Raw genomic sequence first — 14,803 nt, 5'->3', positions numbered from 1 at the left:
CCAGACAATTTTACGAGACTCACATATTTCTTTCAGGCTAGTGCCTCGTTTTAAGTCTAAAATGTAATGGATTAATGCCTCTTTGTTTGTGCCAGCTGCACGTGTTCTTATTTAAGCCCGCTCACTGTTACGATTGAACAAACACTGTTGGTTGTGTAGACATGCGTGCAGAGTCCCTCCATTCGCTGCTCCTCTAGTTTCTCCACGGTTCTGTTTACTTTGTTTTTCAACACAGCCGGGAGGAAGCGAAGGGACGAGGGAGGAATAAAGAGTGGCACCTTTTTCTCCTGGCTTATCCTAAGACAGCTTTTGTGTCTTTCACAATAGTGTGGGGTTATTGATGCAGACAAGTGTGCGAGGCTGTTGCCAGAACCCCGGAGCTGCGCCATGTTGTGGGCACAGGAAACCAACTAACCTTCGTTCTCTTAACAGGGTCCATGAAAACAAACGCCTTTTGATTTCCTGGCTTTGAGGTGCAAACTGCATGGCTGGACTTGGCGCACAAGTGTGTGTGTGTGTGTGTGTGTGTGTGTGTGTGTGTGTGTGTGCGTGCGTGCGTGCGTGCGTGCGTGCGTGTGTGTGTGTGTGTGTGTGTGTGTGTGCGTGTGTGTGTGTGTGTGTGTGTGTGTGTGTGTGTGTGTGTGTGTGTGTGTGTGTGTGTGTGTGTGTGTGTGTGAGAGAGAAAGTTTTTTTTCGCCCCTGTTATTGAGCCGAAAGGCAATGCAGCCCTTCTTCAATAGGTGACTGTTATAGCTGTCACTAGTTGTTGCCATGACATGGACATAGTTTACAGGAATATTAATATCTGTTTATTTGTATTATATGCTACATATTCTATTGCCCTGTACATTTGATTTGATTAAAGGAAGGTTATATTCAGACAAAACTAAATCTCAAGCCAAAATCAGAGCTTTTGAGCCTGAGTGTCAAATCTTGACTTGCAGAAAGCTGGGATGTTTGCCAGTATCTCCTCCCTCCTTTCTCAGCCACCTTTCACCTCTTTTCTTTCACATCCTCCTCGCTTTATTCTGAATCTAGAATTGGAAAAAAGCCTTTTTCTTCCCTGCAATTTTCCACCTATTCTATTTGCATAAGTGTTGGGAAGACAAAGAAGGAAGAGTGAAGTGTGCAGAGTAATGGCATCTGTGGAGAACAAAGTTTGTGTTTGTTTTTCCCGAGGAAACGGTTGGTGGCAGGGGGGCCCACATTAGAGACAGCTAAACTAAAATACTGAGCTTTGTTCTTGGAGATATACCGTGGGAGCTAGCACAACCACATCTATCACAGGGGCACCTGCTTTCGCCAAGAACTACCGCTAACCACACAAAACCCGAACATGATCAAAAAGCATTTCGTATTTGGTGAGGAACTCATGATACAAACAATCATGGGACAGCATGATCGCAGTGATGTGGGAAAGCTGTAAAATTCAGTGGGTCCACAGACACCATGTGACAGAGCTGTAAAGACCACTGGAGCAGATATACGAATATTAAGTTCCCACTATGGCCAGCATTATAGTGAATCATGCCCTAAAAACCCCAATAAACCCTAAAATTATAAGCATTTTTCAGATTTTACATCTTACTTTACACTGAATTTTGTTTGGCAATGCACAGCACTTGGAGATAAACAGTATGCACTATTTAGGCGGAAGGTATTGTGTTTGTATACTTAACTATACCGTTTTTTCAAAAGAAGTCACATGTTTTCTAAAACTGTTGCAGTTAAGTAAACATGTTAGAAATTTTCTTTGACACTGTGCTACTGCTACGCCTAGATATATTATCATGTGTTTATTTTCCCTGATCAGGCATCCACCTTCCGTCCAACACCAACAACAGAGCGTTATTGCACTTATATGGTAAAGTCAGTATGGAAGTGAAAACACTTCCAGTTGTGTACTTGTAGCGGAAGACATAGACCAAAGATTTCTTGTCAGGTAAGGATGGCTCTCATCTCACTGACAGGCTGTTGATGCATGATCGAATGCATGATCAGTCTGAGACAATGGAACCGCACTCATTAAACACCACAGGTAAGAATGTGCATGGCATTTTATGGACTTGCCAACCAACACAAATTAATGCGGGGCAACCAGTGAGAAAGTGGTTGCAGTTGAACAAATACAAAAAGATTAATTGTCAAACTCACAGATGATGATTGAAAAAGCTACCAGACTTAAATGTCACATTCTGGGGTTGCTGGGGACATATGTCCCTACCATTTTTAGAAATGGCCAATTTTGCAATTAGAATTGTTTGTTAAAAATGTTCTGAAAATAGCGCGCAAAGAATTGTAAACTTTGAGTCAGGTTTATTTGCACAAGAGAACATGTACAATCTCGAGGACTGTTCACACTTTTTGGGTGTATTTCTGGTAACCCAAGTGGTGCAATTTGGACCTGCAACATGTTTATTATTAGTAATAATTGAATAGAGAATAGTAAAGCAATTGTTGCTCCCACTTTTCAACAGCGTACCATAGATACTGCACTAGATAATGCACAAAATAATTGTTAGAATATGTATGTACATATGTACAGTATGTTGTGTGTGGGAGCGCTAAGCAGTATTGCTTTTTGAAATCTGAATATTTTTTTCAAACAAAGTGACGCCGATGTTAACCTGATGTTTAAACTGAGCATCACATACCTGGTCCTTTTATACAACTTTAATGTGTAATTTGTGAAAGTGCAGAGTATTTTTACATTGTATTTACTTTGTGAGGTATCTGAATAAATCTTCCACTACTTGTGTTAAAAAAGAAAAAGAAAAAAACACATATCAGGAATGTCAGGGAGAAAATACAGTATGAGTAGTGAGAAGTTTTCTTTTTTGAATAAGTTGCATAGGGTAAATACAATAATGACCGCCCAGTCTGTTGAATTTGAAGCTTAAAATCTAAAACAATATTGCCAAGATAAAAACAATGTACAGCATGAATAATGGCGCATCAAAACTACAGATGACCTGTGTGGCCGCTCTCAACAGTAAAAGCCATTTCAAAAGATGGAGTGTCTTCAGGGCAATATGTCCACTGTCACCTCTGAGGCTGGCTTACTGTGACCGCATGTAATGACTTCATGTTCATCATGTTGTCAGACAAAGCCTACTGCAGCGGTTTTCAGAGTGTGAGGCGCACCTCCCCTGGGGGGCGCCAGAGAGCTTCAGGGGAGGCGCAGCGTGAGACACAAAAGAACGAGAAAAAGACGAGTAAAGTGACACTTGCCCACTTGTGGCTGTCTGTGGAGACCGAGTTCCCCCACCTCGCCAAAAAGGCTGTAAAAGTGCTCATTCCCTTCACCTCCACCTACCTGTGTTTGTGCAGTTTTTCCGCTTTGACTTTGATCAAAAGCAAGTACCGGTCAAGGCTGCAGCCAGAGTTTGATCTGCGTTTATTCCTGTGTGCATCAAAGACGCAGACTCATTGTTCCCACTAAAGTAGGGGTGAGTGTAATAAGGAGGCAAAGTTGACGTTCAGTGTGTTGCCGGGAGCATATAAGGATTTATCCACCATGTTGAAAATGTTAAAAAAAATATGTCTTGAGAACACGGCGTGGGGAAATATACGGGTCGTGCTGCAGCTAGATGTGCCTGTCCTCTGTAAGAATGTGTCGGCGACTGACATGCAAGGAAGAACGGCTGTCCACAGGCTGTTCCAACTTTAACAACTTTATTAACTTCCAGGGTAGTGAATTGAACATGCAATTGTAATTGGGTGTGTGGTATATTTTCATGCACGGACACGCATGTTCCACAACACACAAACTGAACAACACTCAACTTTCCGATAGCTACCAGTGTCTTTGCGATCTTGTTATAATAACAAGTGCACGTTACTGATGCAATATGGTTGAGACCATTCGGGCTTATTCTAGAGGGGTGCAAGGAATAGTCCAAGTAGTGGGGGAGTTGTATACAATATGTTTAAAACATAAAAATAAAAATGTTTTAAAAAGTTATTGTTTAATGTTTTAAGGAGGTGACGCTACTCAGCCAATCAAATCGGTGCAGTCAGCACGATAGATTCAAACACACACAGAGACGAGACAAGAGGAGAGAAACAGTCGGAGTAATTTCAAATGGCGGAAGGTAGACAGTAAAAACAGAGCATTTAATTACATTTTCTCTTACTGGACCTCTTTGAAATGCAATTGAATACCCCTGCATTATAGCAACAACAACAATAATAATAATAACATCAATAATAATTGGGAGGGGGGGCGCGGCTGTTCTTATGTTCTCTGAGGGGAGGCTCACCTACCCACACTTTGAAAACCCCTGGCCTACTGTATATAAAGTAAAGCTAAATATAGACCTTGATCTAACATGTTTACCGATATAAAAAAAAAAAAGACACTCTCCATGCTCTGTTATAGTTAAAAGATGGTTTGCACTTAATGCTAAATGGCATCATTATAAACTCTATGGGTTGCTGTTAAGTTGTGCTTAAGGCTTTGGCCCCTGCCAGTAACAATAATACTCTAATGGTATTGTATATAGAATATAATGTGCAAGGATTAGTTGGGATGGAAAGAATAAGTTGGAGTGGGAGTCTGAGAGAGCGGGGCTGTCATATTTCAGCTGTCAGAAGGTTTATGATCAATATCTCTGCAGCCACTCCTGTCTGGCTTCTTGTTGATTTTCTGCCACTTTTTTGGCGTCGCCATCGATCAACTTGAACGATCGGCTTACCGGCTGACATCCAAAAAGTATGCCTTTGATTTCATACAATGGGGTATGATCAGATCAATTGGTTTGACCTGAACAAAAGAGGCTGAGATGTCTGAAAGTCTAAAAGTGTGTTTGCGCTGTTGATGTACTAAATATTGATATTCATTCGTCAAAATCATACTAAAGCTTTTTATGAAATATAGGTTATATCTCTCAAAGGCTCCGCCCTCTATTGGACTCTATAGGTACTACCCCTTGATCATATCATGCCGGATGATCCCTTGGCTAAGCCGCCGACATCTTGGGGATCATTTCCGGGTGAAGTTTGGCCCGCCGGAGGAGGCGGAGGATCAGGACCTCGAGGTGGTGGAGATGGGTGAACAGGATGACAAGGTGCCATTCGTGTTCGCCACCCCGAGGGGCCGGGTGGCCACGTTCACGGAGGAGGAATACGACGATGACTCCTCATTGTCTGGTACTTCTACACGGTCACAACCGAGGTAGAGGAGGGTGCGGTGCAGCGGCTGCTAACCAGAAAGCCGGTCATGGGCAGTGGGGTGGAATGGTGTTGTTGGACGACAGCGCATGTATACATCGGGGAGCCTGTGAGAGACATAACGAGGGGTTACGTATGGTAACCCTTGTTATATAAGCACAGGTGGAGCCCTCTACTCGGGGCCCTGTCGGTCCTATGCCGCTCGCTGAAGAGAGGTGTAGGACGCGGATTCAGGTAGGCCTGCCCCGGGGCCGGCTACGTTTATAGAAGTCTCAGTGGATGAATGCTTGCATGATATGATCAAGGAGTAGTACCCATAGAGTCCAGTAGAGGGCTCCGCCTGTGCTTATATAACAAGGGTTACGATATGTAACCCCTCGTTATATGCATTTAGTACAAGGTAAAGGTCATGCCCTTTAACTAATATCAGAATTGACAGTTTTGATAACAGAGCGTTGTCAGACAGCGCGCAGACATGCTGGCTCTGAAATGAACTGAGATTAAATACAAATGTGGCCTCTGCTTTGGAGGATAGAGGAGGGAAAAGATAAGACAAGGTGTGAGAACAAGAAGCTGAGAACCATGTGAAAGAAAATGTGCTGTGGGCATAAAAATAACAGCTGCAGGAGAAAGAGAAAGGAAGTGTTAAGGAAGTGTAGAGCTAAAAATAAAAGGGCACCTGCTGTTCTGTGAAATGGAAATACAGATTAGTTAGTGAATGATGAGAGAGGAAGAAATTAGATCAAGGTCACAATAGTTAAATAGAGAGAATTTTATGAGAAGTAAAGGTTCAAACAAACCTTTACTTAATGAAGCTGATCATCAGTCCTTCAAATCATATCATATGTGATTTAAAATATGGAACTTTTTTCTCCAGGCCTGAATTGTAGATTGTATGTCCAAATAAATGTTCAAATCCAAGGGAAATATAATAAGACCAATGGCCATCGTTTGGGCATTGCGAAGCTAAAAAGAAACAAGCATTTTTAATACTTTCTCAAAACAATTTTGCCCAAAATTAAGTTTGAAAAAAATGAATACCAAGGGCTCCATTTGAAGACCCCGCTATGAAGAAAACCGTAACAAAAAAAATACATTGTTAAAAATGTGAAAGAAGACACTTATTTTCAAGCTATTCTCTGTCTGCAGTTTGTCTGTTGTGACAGTGATGAACTATGCACTCCACTGAAAGTCCAATGTTTTTATAAGCTGGCAACCAGTCAGTCTGACTGCTGCCCTGCTGCAGGGGAGATGATACATCTTTTAAGAACAAAGTTTATACACAGGCAGATTACATCACTGCTCCATGTTCACAGTGTGTCAGTGTGTGCGTTACAGAGAGTGGGAATCCGTGTTTATGAAACCAAAAGGGAACAAGAGCATTGCAAAACAAGTGGTGTGTAGGCATTTCTATATACAGCAGGTGAATAATGAAAGAATCGAACAAACATAGCCATATATGTCATCTAAGGAAGTAGAGGGGTCGTTTTTCGCCTTCGCAGGTTCACTCCTCCTCACCACTCTTTGCTTGCGGTCATGCAGATCCAGAGCTGTGTTTGGTAAGACAAAAGCTTGTGTTTCTGTAAGGCCTCAGTACACCCTGTGCTACAACATCCCAGGAAAATCCATTTTTGTTTAGATCTGAATTGATCGGTCTCTATAAAACCACTCTTTAGTTTGCAAAGCATCTTAAATAAAGCCCAATGTATGACCCTGAAGGGATATTTATGAAAATAAGTTTTCAAGCAAAGTAAAAAGGTGTTAATTAGTGAAGGCTTAACACTGAACACGAATTAAAATTCGAAATGTTGGTATGCATTAGTACTTTTATGCCAACTTATTTTATTCATTCAAAAAATGATGAAGTCCCAAATATTAGTGAAGGGCTAACAAATCCTTTTCAATCTAATTTAGTGGGAATGCTGTTAACAACATTCCAACTAACTGTTATTTTACGGACGAAAATTGTATTATTCCGCAGGTATTTTGCCGCGCTTCTCCTCATCAACATCGCAGAAACTCAGTTCAAACATCAAAACGTTCAGCTCGGTCGGGAATCGATGGCTATTACTTTTCTCATTCATAACTTTCAGAATCCCAGAGTTACATCCCATAATTCATCAAATGTTTAACATTGAAGTCAATGGAGGAATCTTCAGACTTCAACAAATCTTCATGCGACTTCAACTGCTAACTGTTCATTCATACTTTCACTCAGAAACCTCATTCCAACTTTAAAATGTTACACATCTTTCTGACATTATTCGTGTAAAACACAACGTTTTCTTCCGATTTTAACATTAACTAGAGTGCGTGATGTCACAGCTAGAGGGTAGAAAATCTTGAAATTTGCCTTCATATATATTTTTTAAACTGCCATAATTCCCAAACCCTACATTCCTGAGACATCATTTATCATGACAAACGTAGGGAAACATCTTGTAGCTTGAGAAATTACAAATAATTCAGCAAAAATAATTAAAGAAAATACCTCTTGAGGGTATGAAGTGACAAAAACGTTCAACATGCCTCCATTAAAGCCCATTGTAATTTCAGGCAGATATTTCCTCACGGTAGCAGCCGCACACCTTTAGTTAAACTGCCAAAAAGGCCACATTATTAACCCAAAAGTACACAAAAATTACACTTCAGATACTCAACTTCCTTGACATGCTTCACGTTTTGAAATTGCACAGATATCTGTTACAGTTCTTCCACAAAACATTCACATGTAAGAGGTTTATCTCTCATTCAGAACAATGGAAACCTGTGATCTCTGCACACCTCGTTAGTTCAAATATAAACACCTGTGTAATGGAACACGATGATGTCATCGCTCCAACTGACATGCTCAGAGCAGCAGACTTCAGATAAAGGTTAATGGTCCTGCCCTCAACAGCTCTACGTCCTGTGTCATCATCATATGCCGAAGAGAGAGAGAGAAGAGAGAGAGAAGAGAGAGAGAAGAGAGAAGAGAGAGAGAAGAGAGAGAGGGCGATCAAGAGAAGAGAGAGAGTAATGTAATAAAACAACACTTTCTCACTCCCAACCCGTCACATATTGACGGAGGGTCAGGGCCCCTCCCCGTCACTCTATTACGTACAGGGTAGGGGAGAAGGGTAGTTGAGCCAGTGGGTAAGTTGAACCACCCCCTGTAACCAGGCAACGCCTTATAGTTGTAATCAAGTGACCAGAAATTATGCAAGCTCCACCCATTTCTCATTGCCTGTGAAAAAGAGATGCTCATTGTGGTCTGGTAAGTAAAAATGTTTACAAAACAACGTTTTTTGCTTGTCAAAGTACATTTTCTAGATGTCAGCTATATCGGCTGTCATGTCAAAAAAAAAGTATCCAGGTTTAAAGACATATATTGTATATGTTGATGTGTTGGCAGCGTATTAAACCATGTGAATCATTAAGCTAAAGATGACTCTGAATTGTAATGCTAGGCTATTTTTTCTAAAATGGTGGCTATGGGGTAAAGTGAACCATGGGCCTTGGGGTAAGTTGAGCCAGTTTTTCAATGGAGAAATGAATGAAAGTAGGCCAAGTTGATAATAAGAGCTCATTGTAGGCTACATTTAAAGTTGAATTTACCCTGTGTTTTATTGGTAAGATGTATGAAATTGTATCACCAAGATTACTTTTCCTTTAAAAATCAATCGATTCAATCGAAATGTATATTAAAAATATTGGAAAAACTAGGCTTGTATTTGGTTTGTTATTTATTGTTTATAGTTACCTTTAAGATTTGTTGTAGGTATGCCCAGGTTTGAACAGGTATGCCCAGGTTTGAACAGTGGTTCAATTTACCCCCTGACCTGGATCAACTTACCCCTATACTGGGGCAAGTTGAGCCACAAGACTTTTTTTTTTTAAGAAGTAATATTTTTACTGCCCTTGATCAAATATTAATTATTATCATTGCCATTGCTAGGAGACATCCTGAATTATAGGTGTGTGTTTTCATTTTTACTATGTGTCGTTTCTCCTTGATTAGAGGACAGCATAACTAAAAAATGGCTCAACTTACCCCATTCCCCCCTACCCCTTGGAAGTCAGTTTTCAACAGGCAGGGCGTCCCATAGACCTTCATAGACCTCCCATAGCGTTGATAATAGACGCCATGAGAACGCTCCCCGACAGTCGGTTGTTATTGTCAATATTAATATAATAATTATTTATTTTGTAATAGTCACACTCGATTTCGTCGATTTTCTTGTTGCCCCAGCTGGTCGACACCTCTTTTAGCAGAAACAAAGGCTACCTTAATGTATTAAATCGATGTTAATCCATGTGTGTGGTTGTGGAATTAATGGACGTGCCGTTGTGCGATTGCGCAACGCAATAATTTACAAACTCTTCAACTACAACCCTAATTATATTTTAAAACATTTTAGAAGGCCTCACGAAATACTTTAATGTACATTTAAATTTAAATGTGAAGGGATAGTATAATGTGGTGATTATTATTCACCCGCGGATCTATGGGTTGGGGTATTGTTGCGCATGGACATTATAGTTAACCGGACCTCCTGTTGATGTGAAAATCGAAAACATTTAAAAAAAATAATAATAATACTTTATTCCGAGTTTGCTTGCTTTTCTCTTTGAAGGTCATCACATAACGGCATTAATAATACACGGTTCGGCTGCATTAAATATTACATATCTGCCGTAGTTCGCTATTTATAGAGCCCTGATGAGAAGACTTCTAGACAAACAGGAAGAACTGCCGCCGAAACTGAATATGTGACGTGGATCATAAATATATCAGCAATCAAACAAAATCTTCAATTTCTCTTCACACAATAAGTCTCCTCGCAGTATCAATACTAATTCGGCTGACTTTTATATTTGATCCAATTGGTAGATAGGCTATATTTACACCATAACAGTGCACAGCTGATAGAAAGGCACACCTGGTGGTTAAAGCACGTTATTGAAATGTATTATTTTTATTATTAGATATTAATAGGAGACACAGATAGACAAACTAATAAGGCTTTATTTAAACATTAAAGAATACTTTAGGTTAAGGTCTTATTTTGAATAAGAAAAAAGCTTTGGGGGTATACATATTAAGCCTGACAAAGTACTAATATATTGCTTTCCTGCAATGCTAACTACTGTAGCCTACTGTATGTTTAAGCACTTATTTTAACTGATATTATACATAATGTATTATACTCTTATAAGATGTATGTAGATAGTATAAGAAATGTGCAGAATATGACAGTTTAATGGTGGAGTATACACACATATTGATAGATGTCTTGGAATGCACTGTTGAGGAACCTGCGACCCAGGTTTTTCATCTCCGACCTTGTCAGGTATTGAACAATCAATAAATAAAGAACACAGAATTATTAAATGTAAAACGCAGAATTTGTGTGATTATACTAAATGATTTACAAATAAACACCACTGCATATTTACAACTGTTACATATGCTGATGTAACGCAAATGTTTCCAACTTGGGATCAATAAAGTATATCTTATCTCTTTCGACTCCACTTTGAGCGATATAATTACTAACAAAGCACTTGTATACTAATAAAGGGCTGGCTTATCTAAAGCCAGTTGAGTAGCACTAGAAATGTTTTAGCTCTATGAAACCTGATGTAGGCCTACTGATTCTGTTTTCTTCAAGTTTGTATCTTGTTGGTCGAACGCACTTATTGTAAGTCGCTTTGGATAAAGGGTCAGCTAAATGCAATGTAATGTAAGATGATCGATGGCTATGCCAGATTTGCCTCTGAACCTTGACAAGTGCATGTTTCAGGCTTATCAATTAACAACAGGAGGAGTCACAGACATAAGACCAGCTGCTAAATAAAGCTCTTCTGACCTTAGCTGTCATGTGGGTATATTAATTCTGCCCATTATGGGCACAAGCAATTTTCACCCATTTATTAATTATATGTTTTAAATTTGAGTGTTTCCTATCCCCTAAACCTCCAGGGTTGTACACAGTTTAATACTGGCAACTTCTTATAATGGGAAATACGAAAACGTCTTTTAAAACTACAATTCCCAGTAGAGACGTGCCATATCATGTTGCAAAACACACAATAGCCAGCATGTGTAGTTCTGGGGACGGGGTGGGGGAGGGGGGGGACGGGGTGGACCCGTTCAAATCCAGTTTTTGGACAGTCTGCCGTGGTTCCATCCCATTTCAAAGTGTTGTTCGACGGAAGGGCGTGAAGGGCGTAACCCTCGGCGCACACTCAAATATCCAATCACAGAGCTTGAGGACTATCACAGGGTTTGTCAAGCGAAGCGGAGAGAATACTTACTTCCGGGTGTAAAATTCTCTAAAGCAACCTGACGGACTCCAACTTGTGTTTATTAATCAAACAAATAAACACAAGGATAATTATGTGTTATTGTTGTGTAAATAACAGTGTGTGGTTTAGAAAAGAATACAAAATTAGAAGGAAAAAACTATGAAACAATACAGATTTCAGTATTCTGAGCCCCTACTCTCCCCATAACTGACGGCAACAAAAGTCTTATTATTCAATTAAAATAAAGAAGTAAAAACAATAAGTGTGGCTTGATATTGAGTAAGAAAAAGGTTGAAGGATTATTTGAATTATTTGAAGTATTAAAGTAACGTGGTATGACAGGAAAGTTAAATCTGGTATATTCCTTTTAATGCCACCTTATTTATATTCATGTGTGTTAAATTAGAAAGGACAAAGTATCTTTTCCCTCCCCCAATATATTGAGGTGAAGTCCTTGTGTATGGAGAGAGAGGTGAGAAGGGGACACCATATTTGGGAATAGTGCCAGACGCTGGAATGATCCCCTCGTAAAAGAAGGGGGTGCTTACACAGGCTTGAAGCAGATGTGTGTGTGTGTGTTTTCATTGCAGTAAATAGATCTGCTACATGATTACTGGTCAACTATACCTCTGTTCTTATTCTTTCATGTGTGGGTACTAAATGGCTACAAACATTGTGGAGAAATTAGCTTAAACATCTTTTATTACTCTATATGAAATGGAAGCAGTTTTTATGACAGGGACGAGAGAGGTGGGGGAGGGACACATTCCGAAGAGGTTCAGCAGGTCAATTGTCAGGGGAATCGACTTGTTTTCAATAGAGGTGTGTGGTTAGTTACTTTGTGTTAATAATAGCAGTATGTGTAAAGGAAGCTGGAAATATACAATGTGAAACCTTTTATTTGAAGTAAAGATGTGAACAATAGCTCAAACAAATGGAGGGGCTATAGGTAAGCCTGTGAGAAGTTTGACTATTTGAAAAGCATCTCTAATACTGCTTAAGAGCATAGGTAATGTGTTCCTCGTTGTTATTGATATGAAAGTAATTAACATGTATTACGTATATTTAGCCAACTATAACAACTATATCTTAAAACATACTTTTAACTTGTGTGTGGCAGTCAGGAGGCGGGAAGATGGACTCAGGGACCAAGGGCCATAAAGGAGATGTGTGTGTGCTGGCTACAAGCTGCTGTGTCGCACTGATTGGGTGCGACAGGCCATGTGTTGGTCTCTGCCAATAAGATGACCTCTGGGGGAAAGCACGTACACCTCCTCCTCCTGTGTTTTAGTATGAAAGACTGTGTTTTCCTTTGGTTCGCGCTCTTGTTTTTCACCGGCCGTTCCTGAGACCTGTCTCACACGTGGTAGAACCTGAGCCCGGAGTACTCTGCAGAGTGCTTCGTGATTTCTTTGTATTTGTATTTTGTATCGTTACTGTATATCATTAAAAGCAGGATTATTGTTTAACTTGTATTCTGGTGTTTCTTAATCCCTCCTTTTTAACGAATTCACCCAGCTTATCAAACGACACGCGGAGACGAGGTTGGTTTTCAACATCCTCCAAATCTCCAACAAGTGGTGACCCGACGTTTCTGAGTGGGGTGTTTTCGGGGAAGAGACCACCAGCGGCAAGCGGACGAATGGTCCGGAGAAGAGGCCTAGAATAATCTCTGACAACTAAAACGAGGATCCTTCAATTGAAAGGTGAGCAGACAAGCCTGTTTCTATCGAAGGTCTGTAATTGGCTAAACTAAATTTTAGAGTTGTCAGAGACATATTCCGGTGTCATAGTTGTTGCGGTGGAATATACAAATACATATTTTAGATAGGTAGGAAAGTTATATAACATAAAAGTGAATCAACGAGGTATGTAAGACGAAGGTGAAAGGCCCCGTACTTTTTTCAGAAAGGAGACGGCTGAAGACTCGTTGGGGGACGTCCAGTGACCGTTTTCAGACGGCATCCAGGAGACGAATCTGAATAACAATTCTTAGGTTCATAGGAATCGAAGTTGAGTTATAAGTAAAATCCAAAGGAGAGTAACGCAACCTTCAAAAAGCAATTTTGAAGTGACCGGACCTCATTAATCCTTTGTTCTGTGGGGGTTGAATCTGTGAATATTTACTGGTAACAAGGACAGTAAGTCAGATCAATAGATATGAAGTCTGTGAATATTTACTGGTAACAAGGACAGTAAGTCAGATCAATAGATATGAAGTCTGTGAATATTGACTGGTAACAGAAACAGCCTAAGTCAGATGAATAGATACGAAGTCATAATGAAGGGAAAATTTTAACGAGAGGAGCGTGAGTTAAGAGCTTACGAGGACAGTGGGTTCAAGCAAAAAAAATTGAATAAAAGGATAGCAGAAGTGTTAATTGTTGAAAGAAGCCCCCCCTTTTCCAAAGGAGAGGCTGAGAGCTACAGCGGGGGAGAGAGAAGGGGGTGTCAGTATTTGTCTGTGAGAGTTCCCCCCACCCTTTTTCCTCTCGAGAGCAGCAGCAGCAGCCCGGAGTGTGTCTGCTTGCTTTTTTCTCTAGTGATCTGAAGTTGGAGCGAAATACATAGAAAATGAACAGATCAAGGTGTGATTTGAAGTGGTAGATATATTGAAATTAATAAACAATGATTTGCTGTTATTTAAATATAGTCTTTCACAACTGATTGATACCGTTGCATTGCGTTGTGAATTTCATGGTATTTATCATTAACTAAGGATTGTACTTAATTATACTTCAAGGAAAATTATGTTACATACAGTAACCTTAGGGGAAAGTAAAGAGAGATTTACTGAGAATATGAAGTACATTAAAGTTAAGGTTTTATTCAAATTAAATATGATAGGTGGATTTTTCCATCTAGAATACGACATGGAAAGAGGAACATTTGTTAGACATGAAATAACGAACTCATTGGAAGAAATATATATATTGAGAGGTTATTTAGGAGTTGTTATCATATACAGTTACTCTCAGTTGAGGGTTGTTTAAAGTAGATAGGAAACGGAAAACGTAAACGATTCACCACAATGGTGTTTTTTAGTTTATGAAGAAGAAGTAGACAGTAAAAATAAGGTTTTTGTAAATGTGTCAGTCAGAGGGAATCTGTTCATGTTTAAGCATGACAGAGGTCCTGCACGAGGTTTTGCTCCAGCCATCTCACACAGTTTCACAAAGGGGTGATTTGTGAGGGGCTGGAGCGGAGGCAGCTGCAGGGCGCAGTGAGACAGAAAGACAGGAGAAATGAGACGGTTTGAAGAAGTATAGAGAGAGTACAGGTTATATAGAGTTACTACTATTCTGGAAAATGTCATATTGTTTTGGGAGTAACATAAAAT

At 39.9% G+C, this 14,803-nt stretch overlaps 1 long non-coding RNA gene across 1 annotated transcript; it reads left to right on the top strand.

Moving 5' to 3' along the window:
- Positions 1-11,770: 11,770 nt before the first annotated feature.
- LOC307038315 lies at positions 11,771-12,932 on the top strand. The gene is made up of 2 exons (XR_013807959.1): positions 11,771-12,412; positions 12,584-12,932. It is a non-coding gene; the product is annotated as an uncharacterized lncRNA (long non-coding RNA).
- Positions 12,933-14,803: the final 1,871 nt, after the last annotated feature.

This window comes from Notothenia rossii (genome assembly GCF_949606895.1).
Source record: "Notothenia rossii genome assembly, chromosome: 4".
Taxonomy (NCBI): Eukaryota; Metazoa; Chordata; class Actinopteri; order Perciformes; family Nototheniidae; genus Notothenia; species Notothenia rossii.
Note: the sequence above shows the minus strand (reverse complement) of the source record. Positions and strands in the feature narration are given on the sequence as shown.